The 12250-nt window shown below is 42.8% G+C and overlaps 1 protein-coding gene across 4 annotated transcripts in view; it reads right to left on the reverse strand.

The window, feature by feature from the left end:
• The window catches only part of LOC115073684 (signal transducer and activator of transcription 5B), a 226170-nt gene that overhangs the window by 174599 nt on the left and 39321 nt on the right, over positions 1-12250 (reverse strand). Inside the window, exon 2 of one of the 4 annotated variants that reach the window (XM_029572299.1) lies at positions 534-594. The exons of the other annotated variants lie outside the window; for them this stretch is intronic. The gene's annotated coding sequence lies outside the window, so the exon portion shown is untranslated. The remainder of the gene's footprint in view (positions 1-533; positions 595-12250) is intronic. 4 annotated transcript variants of the gene reach the window in all.

Consider the following 12250-nt stretch of genomic DNA (forward strand, 5'->3'; position numbering starts at 1 on the left):
CCTTTTGTGCCTTAAGTACGCCTCTTAACTATTTACAGGCCTCTATCATCCTCCCTCCTCTCCAAAACAGGGATAAATCAAGTTTTAACAAGAATCTAAAAAAAGTGTTTGAAACTCCCACAATGCCCTTCCATTGCAATAATACACCACCAAAAATAAGACAAAAAAACTGAATACTCCTTTCCTCTCTCCCCAGCAACTCCATGTATGCTAATTGGACACAGAGCGGAGGCATGCAAGACCAGTTTGTTCTCACTGTGGTTGAGAACAAAAAACCCAACACACACAAAAGATCCTAACACACACTGAAGAAACTGCCAGCTCCAAGGGGCGGAAAGTAGGGGGTTCTGCTGCTGGCTGCCCGCCAAATGAGGTAGGACTGCACGCTGGAATGTCATCAACGGCTTGCCCTCAAGTTACAATTCTTTGTCAGCTTCACCTGGGGCACACACCGGCTCAGTGTGCAAAAGCTCAGGCCAGAACAGTGCAGGCACCCTGTGTACAAAGACACAGGCATGCCCATAGGGACTTACATTTGAAAGGTCCAGTTCACATCTTCTTTTCATCAGCCTCCTGCCCCAAGAAGTCTCTCACCTGATGATTTAAAAAAAAATATATATATTGCCTCTAAAAAGAAAACTGAGCTGGCCTAGTGGCCATGCAGAGGGACCTAGGTCCAATTCCCAGCTCAGCTAGGGCTGGGGGCTGCCACATAAGCAGTGCTCGCAGCCCTTGGGAGAGAGTCAGTCCTGGTCATTGTGCAACAGTGACACCTAGTGACTGAATTTATATTTTATAGATATCTCTTTGAGTTTCTTATTTAATTACAATAAGGAAAAGAAAATACAATTGTTGTAAAGCAAAATCACCAGTATAATCTTCAATATAAAGTAATATATAGCAATCATATGTCCAATAAAATGGGGATTAAGGAAAATTAACATAACATAAATGTTAACAAGAAAAGGAGAGATATACCTGAATTTCAATATTTATCAAGACCTTCCCCCCAGCTTATTCGCTAACCAAAAGCATTAACTCTGGTCTGCTAACCCTTTCTCAGCATTTTTATTATAAATAAAAGTTTCCAAATATAGGTGATCGGTAAACATAAACTTGCTTGAATTCAATGTAATGAAAAAAAGGTTGCTCTTAATTCAAGGACTTTATTTTTTAAAGAAAGAAAATGTCTTCTACATACTCGTGTAGGACGAGAGACATCAAAAAACATTTGTATCTTTTGTCCGCAAAAGGAGACATGCTTATTTTAAGTATCTGTAAAACACCAAATCTTAATTTCTCTCTCAGCACAAAAGGAAACTATTATAGTAGCTCTGTTACTTATTTGATCTACCGAGTCCTCAAGAAATGTTGAGAGACCAGGGCTATCTGAATTAGGAGGCTGGTTTATCTGATCGGGTCCCTTCATCTTATACATATAAAATATTTTAGAAATATAAGGTAACTCAGCTTCATAAAAGGACAAGACTGTTTGTAAGTATTTTTTAAACAATTCAAATGCTGATAATAATCTAGTGTATGGAAAATTAATTATGCAAAGATTTTTTATTTTTTTTTAACTCTAGCAAGATTCTCCAATGCTTCAACCTCATTATGTAATAAGAAAAACTATCCTTAATGTGCGCCAGCTCAACGGTGAGTATCAATGGGATTTGTGTATTCAAGGCGGATGACGGTTTTTTCCAAATCTTGTAATTTCTTTTCTTGTACTAATATAATATTTTTTGTTTCAGTCATAAAATCAATTGGATAATTGATTTACATCATTATCCAACTTCTTGATCACCGACCATAAATCAGCAAGCTAGTGTTTGAATTTAGATCCCATGACTGCAAGGTTCTGGAAGTCCCAGCCAAGGGATTGTTGCTTTAAATGTCTGAACTAAATTGAGTTAGGAGGGGATTATAAAAAAAAAAGACAGGGGAAATCTTTCTGCATAGCTGCAAATGAAGGCTCGTGGCGCTGGATCTCTTCCCTGGTTCTGATTGAGCTGGATACCAAAAGCAGCAGGAGTAAACCACTGAGTCAAAGAAATAAAAATTCAAAATCTTTTTGAGCAATACTTGTGTGCATCTGTTCTCCATTTCCCCAGCTCACATCTCCTTCACATTCCTTTTTTTTTTTTTTGCTACACATCACGCTACTGCAAAGCGAACACAGTGGTGGACGAGTCTCTTTGCCAAGCCAACATCTTGTGTTCTCAGCTGGACCATCACACAGGGAGGGACAGGGCAAGACTATTCCATCAGAAGAGCAGAAATCTGCAGATACAGGAAGCCAGGCTACCATGGGCTGGAGGGCAACACTGGTTTAGTTCACGTTTCAACCAGAGGACACCGGAGGTCCCATAGGCAGCAGAACCAAAACACGCTAAAATGTGTTGTACCCAATTCTGAAAAATATCTTGAGGCTATTATTTATTTATTACATTTCTATACCGATGTTAGTGGGAACATCATATCGGTTTACATCAAAACAATGAACATAAGGAAAGATAGTTACATTAAACAGGGAGATGGGGAGGGAATGATAGGAACTGTGAGAAAGGAGATTGAAAGTACATAGGAAACAGGCTACTCTAACAGATGATAGCCAAATAAATTAACATTGAGTATACAATTTGGAGAAACAATAAGAACTATGTACAACGGGTGTAAGGAGGGTTTGCGTGGAAGGTTCGGGTGTGTTTGCAAGGGGTGAGAAGGGTGTTATTGTTGATAGGCTTGTTTGAAGAGCCAAGTTTTCAAGTTGGTTCTGAATTTTGAGGTGCAGGTCTCGAGTCTGAGGTTGGGGGGGTAGAGAATTCCAGAGCGTGGGTCCAGCAATGGATAGGGCTCGTTCCCTTGTGGAAATAAGGTGTGCTCTTTTTAGTGAGGGTACGTGGAAGGTTCCATTATTGGAGGCTCTGGTGGATTTTTTGGATTGTACCGGGCAGAATGGATCAATGAGCCAGTTTGAGTTGTGTGAGAGTATAGCTTTGTGTGTCAGTGTTAGGGTTTTGTATACGATGCGAGAGGTGATTGGAAGTCAATGTAAGTTCTTGAGGAGGGGAGTAATATGGTCATATTTGCGGGCGTTATAGATGGTTCTCGCTACTGCATTCTGCAGCATTTGGAGGGGTTTTATTGTAGAGTATGGAAGGCCTAGGAAAAGGGAGTTACAGTAGTCCATCTTTGTTGAGAGAGTGGCTTGAATGACTGTGCGAAAATCACTGGCGTGAAGTAATGGTTTCAATTTCTTCATGACATTAAGTTTGAAGAAACCTTCCTTGAGGATCAGATTGATATGGTTTTTTTTAGGTTCTGTTGTTGGTCTATTTGAACCCCAAGATTTTGTGTGTCAGGCTGCCTTGTGAAGGTATCGTAGGCAGGATCATTTGTGATGGCTGGTTTGGGGGGTGACTTTTGGGAGATGAGGAGCAGTTCGGTTTTTGATGCGTTTAGAGCTGGGTGACAGATTACTGACAGACTGGGGAGTTTTTGGACCTGCAGTTTATTCCTGTTCCTTCAGACTTCCTGCTCAATCAGAACCAAAACTGGGATTTGGCATCATGAGCCTTTGGTTCACAACTATTTGGGGATTTTTCCCACTTATTTCACATCCCCTCCCAACTCAAAGGCAGTGACAGTTCTCAGCAGGGGTCCTTGCATCAGGGCTCTTCCAGTAACCTTGCAATCACGGGCCCTGAATCCAGCCACTGGATGTCACTGCTGCATGTCGGCTGAAACTCCCCTCCTCCCAGGGGCCGCAAACGCTGCCTCTGCAGCATCCCCAGTTCCAGCCACACCAGGATAAACTGGTCTCGGGAACAGAATCTCACATCCTCTACCCTGCAATGCACAGCACTGCCACTGAACTTCCAGGTCAGGGGCAGGTGACTCTGGTCTGGGAGTGCCACGAACAGGGCTGGTTTTCAGGATATCCAGGATGAATATGCATGAGAGATATATGCATGAATTGCCTCCTCCCCCCCAAGTTAGGATTTTTGTTTTATTCTGGGTTTGTTTGTTTTTTTATTTCAACCTTAAAAACACAAGTAAAATATTATGCCATTTTTAGTATTTCTGCATCAGGCTGGCTTCTCCAGTCACATAAATGATTGTACACTTCCTGAAGTTTGATGCCTTGTCTGATGAGGAAGATTTTACTATTAATCATTATTATTAATTACTACTATTGTTTTATTTTCTAGTGCTTCTGTTTGTTCAGGTTCCAGCCAGGCTGCATCACCACCCATTAACAAAAACAAACCACACAGCCCAAATTACAGGATACCGTATGAAGTTTCTCCCATCTGACATCTGTATTAATTGTGACTAAGACAGAAGTTCCTTCATTTATTCATTTTTATGTCCAAAAAAATTCAAAAGCTTTGAGATACTGTTCTAAGGAAAAATCAACAACGTGACCAGATGAACCATTTCCTTTGATAAAAGTTATGAATGGCTTCCTTGGGAATTAATGACCACCATTGATCACGGAGGAAAAATAAAGTTTGTGAATGAAGCTTCAAGAATTTCTGATAAATTAGGTAGAAAAAAAAAAACAAAACCTGTACCCGATGAGTCAACATGGCAGAAGATTATGTATCATTTTATGAGGATGGACAGGTTAACAGTACTTACAAAGAAAGATGGCAATACTGACAAATTCAGAAGTGTGTGGGAAAATTGTATAAACTACTAGGGATGTGCATTCGTTCGAAACAAAATTGGTAACATGCAGTAAATGAGGCTAATTTTCATTTCATTGGTGGACCCTTGAAACAAACTGAGGGTGCCCATAAATTAAACACATTTTAGTTTCATTTGGTTATGTTTCCCATTCAGGTCTATGACTCACTGAAAAGTGTTAAGTGAGACTAGTAAGCGTAGCAACCAAGACATTTCTGAGTGAGGCAGAAGCAGGAAAAGAGGGCAAGATGATAAGATGGAGGGAGCAATCAAGGTGAAGCTGCCCTGCTCCCGATGATACATCTTTGGGGGGGGGGGGGGTCTTGCTACCATACCCCTGACTGTATACATTAGGGATTTTGCTGCTAAATCCCTAAATGCTACACATTGGGGTGGGTGGTCTTTCTGCCATTTTGCCCTGCTCCTGATACTACACTTTAAGGCTATTCATCCTCCTAATGCTACACCTTGGGAATCCAAATGCCCTTCTTCCTTGCTGCCATACCCCTTATCTTACATCTTGGGGGGACTTGTACCCAACTGCAGGGTCTTTATGCCACACCCCAGACTTTACGCCGGGGGGGGGGGGGGGGGAGGGGCTTTCTGACCTTCAGCCTTGCTGCCCTACCACAGACTTTACACATTGGGGGTCTTTATGTCACTCTGCCTTGCTACCATAACTCAGACTCTACATTTTGGGGTATCCATGCCAGCATGGGTTGCTGTTTTGCGCCTCTCATTGTGCTTTGTGGTGTTCACGTCATTCTTTGTGCTGCTTTGTCCTTCTGTCAGTGCCTGGGGATTTTCTGCTTTCTTCATGGTGCCTTAGAACAGTGGTCCCCAACCTTTTTTGCACCAGGGACTGGCTTCAAGCAAGACCATTTTTCCATGGCCCGGCAGGGCTTTGGTCATATGGGGGCGGGGTTATGGAGGGGGTTGGATTTTAGTGCACACTTATCATTTAATTATGACATTTATAATGTGAATGTGACTCAACTCACCACATGCATGCAACACTGACCCATGATCGTCACGGGGCTGGATGTAAAAGTACAGTTTGTATCCACGGGAACCCCCCTGACCCACAATAATGGATGTAAAGCAGAATTATGACATTCCCCATACAACTCACCCTACAAAAAAGATATTCTGGTTCTGGTGACATCTCAGTAACAGCAACTCAAACTCCTACTTCCAGGCCAATAGTCCTACTTATGAAAAGACAGCAGTTTACCACCAATGCATGTGCTCTTGAGAAAACACAACAAATAAGACCGATACAAACGCTTACATGCTAGCAAAATATCTCATCTCAGTAACAGACACAGAACCGACCTAACATACTCCCAGGATCTGTAGTAATGCACATAAACTAATCCGCACACAGTTACACCTGTATTATGGAATACACTCAAACAGGAGCAACCCTATCTATGAAAAGGCAACACTACAAATATTAAATCAGGTCCTAAAAACCAATACATCTCTTATTAGGAAAACAGAACTAGCAAGCAGCTATAGATCTCCACACAGAAATAACTGTATAACTATACTAATAAGCAGAATAAATGTTTCACAATAACTATGTAGACAAAAATCAAGGTATCCAGAACAGTAATATGATTCTTATACCACATATATTGAAGAGATTTGTATATATATGTTGGACTGCTGCCATTTGGATCTGCAAATCAGTCAGACCCACATGCGGCCAAGTCTCATTAATTTATTTAATGTATTTTATAGTTTTTTTCTTTTTACGAAAAATATTGCCTTGGGGAATAAAGAAGCCACACCGGGCTTTCGTCACTTAGGTTGAACAGTAAAAATCTAGTCACCAAAAATGGTAGCTATACTTAGCTTGAGCAGTAGAATTATAGTCCCGACGTGATCACGTTTCGGACCCGATGGGTCCTGCTTCAGGGGTCGGTATTTAAATCCTCCAGAGTAGATGTGTAGTATTAATCCCACGCGGCAAATAAGACGGCGTTTTCAGTCAAGTAAATTCCTTGGCGGTCCGCATTCGGACCTGCTAATGCAAATGGCGGCGATGCAGGGTATTTAAACATATCCTCCGGATATAACGTAACAGCAGATGTCAATCAATTCCTCAAGCGGGCGGCAGAGAATGCTTTTGACAGGAGAACTCGTATCGAAAATCATTCAGATTATAGCGATCATAGATCATAGACACAGAACCACATGGATAAAAATCTGCAGAGAAATGCTATATTGATTCTAAACCTTAAACGTGGAGACATGTGCTATTTCTCAAAACTGAAAAGAGAAGCAAAAAATGTAATCACATACACAACTGTACAACACCCATACTATCAGTTATGGATTCTCTCAAATAAGGAACATAAGAATATATGCTATGCTGGGTCAGACCAGGCCATAAGAACCTGGCAAGTACCCAAAAACTAAGCCTATTCCATGTTACTGTTGCTAGTAATAGCAGTGGCTATTTTCTAAGTCAACTTAATTAATAGCAGTGTGACAGAGTATATGACAGAGAGCATAAGACTACCTTAACGGACCAGCTTCAGCTATCTGGCCTGGTCCACCTTAAGACAGACAGGAAAGGGAACATCGGGTGGGGGCGTTTCCCTGAGGTAAGAGATACAAAAGAGAGGCCCTGAGAGAGTTAGAGAGGCCCCAGGGAGAAGAAGGAAGCTGTAATGGAGTGCTGTGCTCTTTTGGAAAAACTGTTCTTGCATTGTCAGTCTGCTGAGGTAAGCAGCCATTTTGATTCTGTCTTGCTGAACATTTTTGTAATTAAACTGTTGAAAAGCAGAACAGACTCCAGCCTGGTCTGTTCTCCGACCTTCTCCTGTCTTAGACCACTCCAAGGGCATCACAAACAGGTAATGGACTTCTCCTCCAAGAACTTATCCAATTCTTTTTTAAACACAGCTATACTAACTGCACTAACCACATCCTCTTGCAACAAATTCCAGAGTTTAATTGTGCATTGAGTGAAAAAGAACTTTCTCTGATTAATTTTAAATGTGCCACATGCTAACTTCATGGAGTGCCCCCTAGTCTTTCTACTATCCAAAAGAGTAAATAACCGATTCACATCTACCCGTTCTAGACCTCTCATGATTTTAAACACCTCTATCATTACCCCCCCTCAGTTGTCTCTTCTCCAAGCTAAAAAGTCATAATGCCTCTATATTGCTCCATGGTGAGACCACACCTTGAATACTGTGTACAATTCTGGTCGCCACATCTCAAAAAAGATATAATTGCGATGGAGAAGGTACAGAGAAGGGCAGCCAAAATGATACAGGGGATGGAACAACACCGCTGTTCCAAAACACCGCTAAGGAATAGGGCTCTTTCCATTGCAGGTCCTTCTCATTGGAACACATTTCCACCAGACCTCAGACAAGACCCCTGCCAGCAGTCCTTCAAGAAAAAACTGAAAACTTGGCTATTCAGCCTAGCATTTCCCTGATTGCTCACAGTCTACTTCCCTTGGCAACTATGATTTGTTTGCTCTTATGGTATAAATCCACCCTCTAACCCTCCTTTTTAAATCCACCATTTTTTTGGACCCTCTGTTTCCCCTTCCCTTTCATCCCCGCGTCCTCCCTCTGCTTATCCTCCCATTGCACTCTAGCCCAATTTCATTCGATGCATTCATCTGTTAGTTAATTTTTTAATTTTAATTTTCACTGGCCTTTTGCAAGGCATCTGCATATGATGAATACTTCAATTACCATGTTAGTTTAATGTTCTTATATGTTCTTTGTTATATGTAATGCTCTCAAGCAAGTTTAATTGTTCAATGTAAACCGATTTGATTTGCATCCAATGCAAGAAGATCGGTATATAAAAAAACAAAAATAAATAAAGCACTGTCCCATTGGTTGTGCTCTTTCCACCATGTCTCTGAGATGCCAGTTTAAGTCTATGTCATCATTCACTGCTATACATTCTAATTCTCCCATCTTACTTCTTAGACTTCTGGCATTAGCATACAAACATTTCAAAGTGTGTTTTTTGTTTGTATTTTCATTCTGTTTTTTAATTGATAGGGATAAGTTAGAATTTTTTAGCTCAGGTGAGTTTTTAGTTACAGGCACTTAATGCAAGGAGATATTGAAGGAAAAAAAAAAAAAAAGCAAAGCTTAACCAACAAGAACTGAGAAATTATTTCACAAGAACCTTAATTCAGGATTGTTTTTCAGCCTGAGTGCCTGGGGGAAGTGTCCTCGCTCACTAGGATACTGGAACAAAGATAGAAACTATGTTGCCTGCCTTGGGAACCGCAAAGCACTGCCTCGCAATTTAAAAAAGGGATAACTAGCACATTAACTGCATCAGGAAAATCTCTCTCTCTGTCATAATCCGATAGTTAATGACCGATGGGAACACGTAGGACATTTAACTAATTTTCTTCCTAGCACTCCCTTCATTTCTCCTTCCCCCCCACCCCCCAGCAAAATGTCAGACATCATCCCCTTAAGGACTGGTAACTTTTTAGGTTGGAAAGCTCGTTCTGGCTGCAGGAGGCCCGTGTGGGTGCTTCAAGGAAATCACTGCAGTTTAATCTGTATCTTCATTTTCTGTACGGCCGTGCAAAAAAAAACCGCTCCCACAATCACAATATAGTGTGCGCCATACCATAACAGTGCTTTTTTTTTTTTTTTTCAAAATGCTGTGTTATGATGAGGTTTTAAAACTAATTTGAAGCTAGCTGAAACTTGCTGAAATTCCCTCCTCAGCATTCCCTGCCACCCTCCTTAGCCCTACACCCCCAGGACTTCCCCTTCCCTTCTTCTCCACCCCAGCATCAACCTTACCCCCTCTGCCCCATCTCAATCCTAGCACTCCTTTCTCCCCTGCCCAGCCTGGCCCCCCCCCCCCCCCAGAACAGTGCCGTTCACCCTCCCTAACCCAAGCTCAGCACACTGCTCCCCACAACACTCACACCATACCCTAGCCTGACCTCAGTACATCCTGCCCCCATCTTTCTCCGATCCCTGCACTCCGTCCTTTTCATCAACGCGTAACCCGAGCCCCCCCCCCTTCCCTAAGCCAATCCAAGCATACTTTGACCCTCCCCCCCCATTTATCTGGATCACAGCACACACTGATCCCCACCCCCATCCTCCCTTCTTCACCTCGCTGGCCCAGACCTCTGCTCCCCAGTCCAAACCTAGCAAACCCCTCTCCCCTAACCAGAGCATTCCAAATTCTCCTCGTAACCCAGCTCCTACATATCCCTGTGACCTCCTCCTCCAGCCCGAATCCAGCACAGTCCTAACTACCTGACAGTCTCTCTCCCCCACCCAGCCCCAGCACACTGGCTTCCCTGTGTTTTTAAAGGGGAGGTAAACAGCCACCTCCCCCACCCCCTTAAAAACACAAGGAAGTGAAAAGTATCTGCCCACCCACCCACCCACGAAAGCCTTCCTTTCAGTGAAGGACCTCGCAGCCCCCGGGAACCTCCTCGCTCCATCCCCAGTCCTCCAGCTTAACAAAATGGGCATCGGTCAACCAGCGGGCCGATGTCATTATGTTGATATTGTATGGCAGTGTCCTCAAAGATGTGTGTTAAATAAAAGGTGGATCTAGGACTGCCAATGCAGGGGCACTGGTTAGGTGGACAGAGCTGGAAAAAACATTCAGGTCCTTCAGCCACCACTTAAAACTGTGCTATAAAGTTAGATTTAAAGATCCCTGAGGCAGAGACAGACACTGTGATCACATCAATTAATCTGTACAGTACTGGGTACATCAACACAGACTGGAGGCCTATCTTTCTATACTAGTCATTTAACAGAAAAGGGTAGAGGGCATCCTGAATTCCTCTACATATTCTTGCTAATTGGACAATGCAGCTTTTGTGTATATGATTTAATATTCATTTTCCCTCAGCATAAAAATTATTTATAAACAGTTTAGGGAGAAAAAAAACCCATTAAATCAGACATTTGCAATGTCAACTATGCATTGAACTTCTTTGATGTATAAACAGTATAGGATGCCAACCAATAGAAATACTGCTTTACTAATGACTCATGACAGCACAATGTGCTGAAATATATATTTATTTTTTTTTGGGGGGGGGGGGGGGTGGAGGAAGGAAGCTCGGTAATTCCTCCTTTTCTTTCCAGTTCAGTCGGAACCTGGACAGAAATCCTGACACCATGAACCTTCAACTGCAACCACCCAGGGGATGTTAGTATTATTTTAACAGACCTCCCCTTTCCACTCTTCTGTCTGGTCCCTGCACACCGAGACAGCCACGCACATGGACGCTAAATCCAAACGACAGACGTCACCCTCATTGATCCCCATGACTCTAAATGCTGCCTTCACAGCATCTCTCGCCCCATTCAACCTGGGGATAGGGAGGATCCGATCCAGGAATCAAATTAGGACCTATCAGTGAGCCCGGACTGACCCCAAAACTCCTGTACGATGCATTCCCTCCCCCTCCCCCCCATAGACAAACTGGGATTCCAGCTGTCCTGGGCTGGGAAAGCCTGAAGATCTCATTAGCTGAGCAGATTCTGGCCTGACTATTTTATTTATTTATTTAAAAGCATTTATATACCGTTTTTAAAAATAGATTTTGTAGCATGGGCTACAAAAGGTAAACCCCTGCACCATTCTGCCAAGAAAAAAGGTCACAGGCAACATGGCAGGGCCATGATTGATTAACCCTCAACATCAGGAAAAACAAAAATAGGAAAAATCCTTTAGTGCATCCGACCTCATCACAGTTAAATGGTAAAAAAAAAAAAAAGTTCAAGTGTTAACCTTTTTTTATTTTAAAAGCCAAGTCAGTGCGCATGGTTTTGTTTTCAGTCCCAAGATCTTGCAGCAACACACACGTTCCTGGAAATGCATTAAAAAAATTCCAGCAGCCTTCCCCTGGGGACCCTGTGTCCAAATCCACACACCCCCCTACATTATTTGCCTAATGGTCAGCACTCGGTAAGAAGTTAACCAAGAGCCACGCAGCTTTAGTAAAATTGCTTCACAGTAAGCCCAGATATACTAAGCCCATTCTCTGTTCATGGGAAAAGGGTGACACGCTTTAATAAACCACAATGTCAGCCAAGTTGGCTACAATATAGAGTTACTTCTTGAAAAGATTCCCAACATTTCTAACATTTTTTTTCCTACATTTCACGCCCCCCTCCTCCCCCTTGTGACAAGATTAAATTGTGAAAATTAAACGAGTAGGTTAAGACAGCGCTTCTCAACCGGTGTGTCGCGACACACTAGTGTGTCGCCAAACACCGCCAGGTGTGTCGCGTCTCCCGGTGTCCCACTACCCCGTTCTACTTTCCTTTTGCCTTTTTCCAGCTCACGCGGGCCAATTGGAAGCCTTCGTTCTTCCTATCCCCATTACACAATGGGAAGCCTCCTTCATTCTGCCTGCCCCCGCGCAGGCCAATCGGAAGCCTCCTCCCTACCAGTGGGAGTAGGAAGAAGGGAGGAAGCCTTTGATTGGCCGGTGAGGCAGGCAGGGAGGAATTTTGAACTCTGACGAAGCAAGATCGCGCAGTGAAGAGGAAACCCGACCCCC

Source organism: Rhinatrema bivittatum, chromosome 12, assembly GCF_901001135.1.
Source record: "Rhinatrema bivittatum chromosome 12, aRhiBiv1.1, whole genome shotgun sequence".
Taxonomy (NCBI): Eukaryota; Metazoa; Chordata; class Amphibia; order Gymnophiona; family Rhinatrematidae; genus Rhinatrema; species Rhinatrema bivittatum.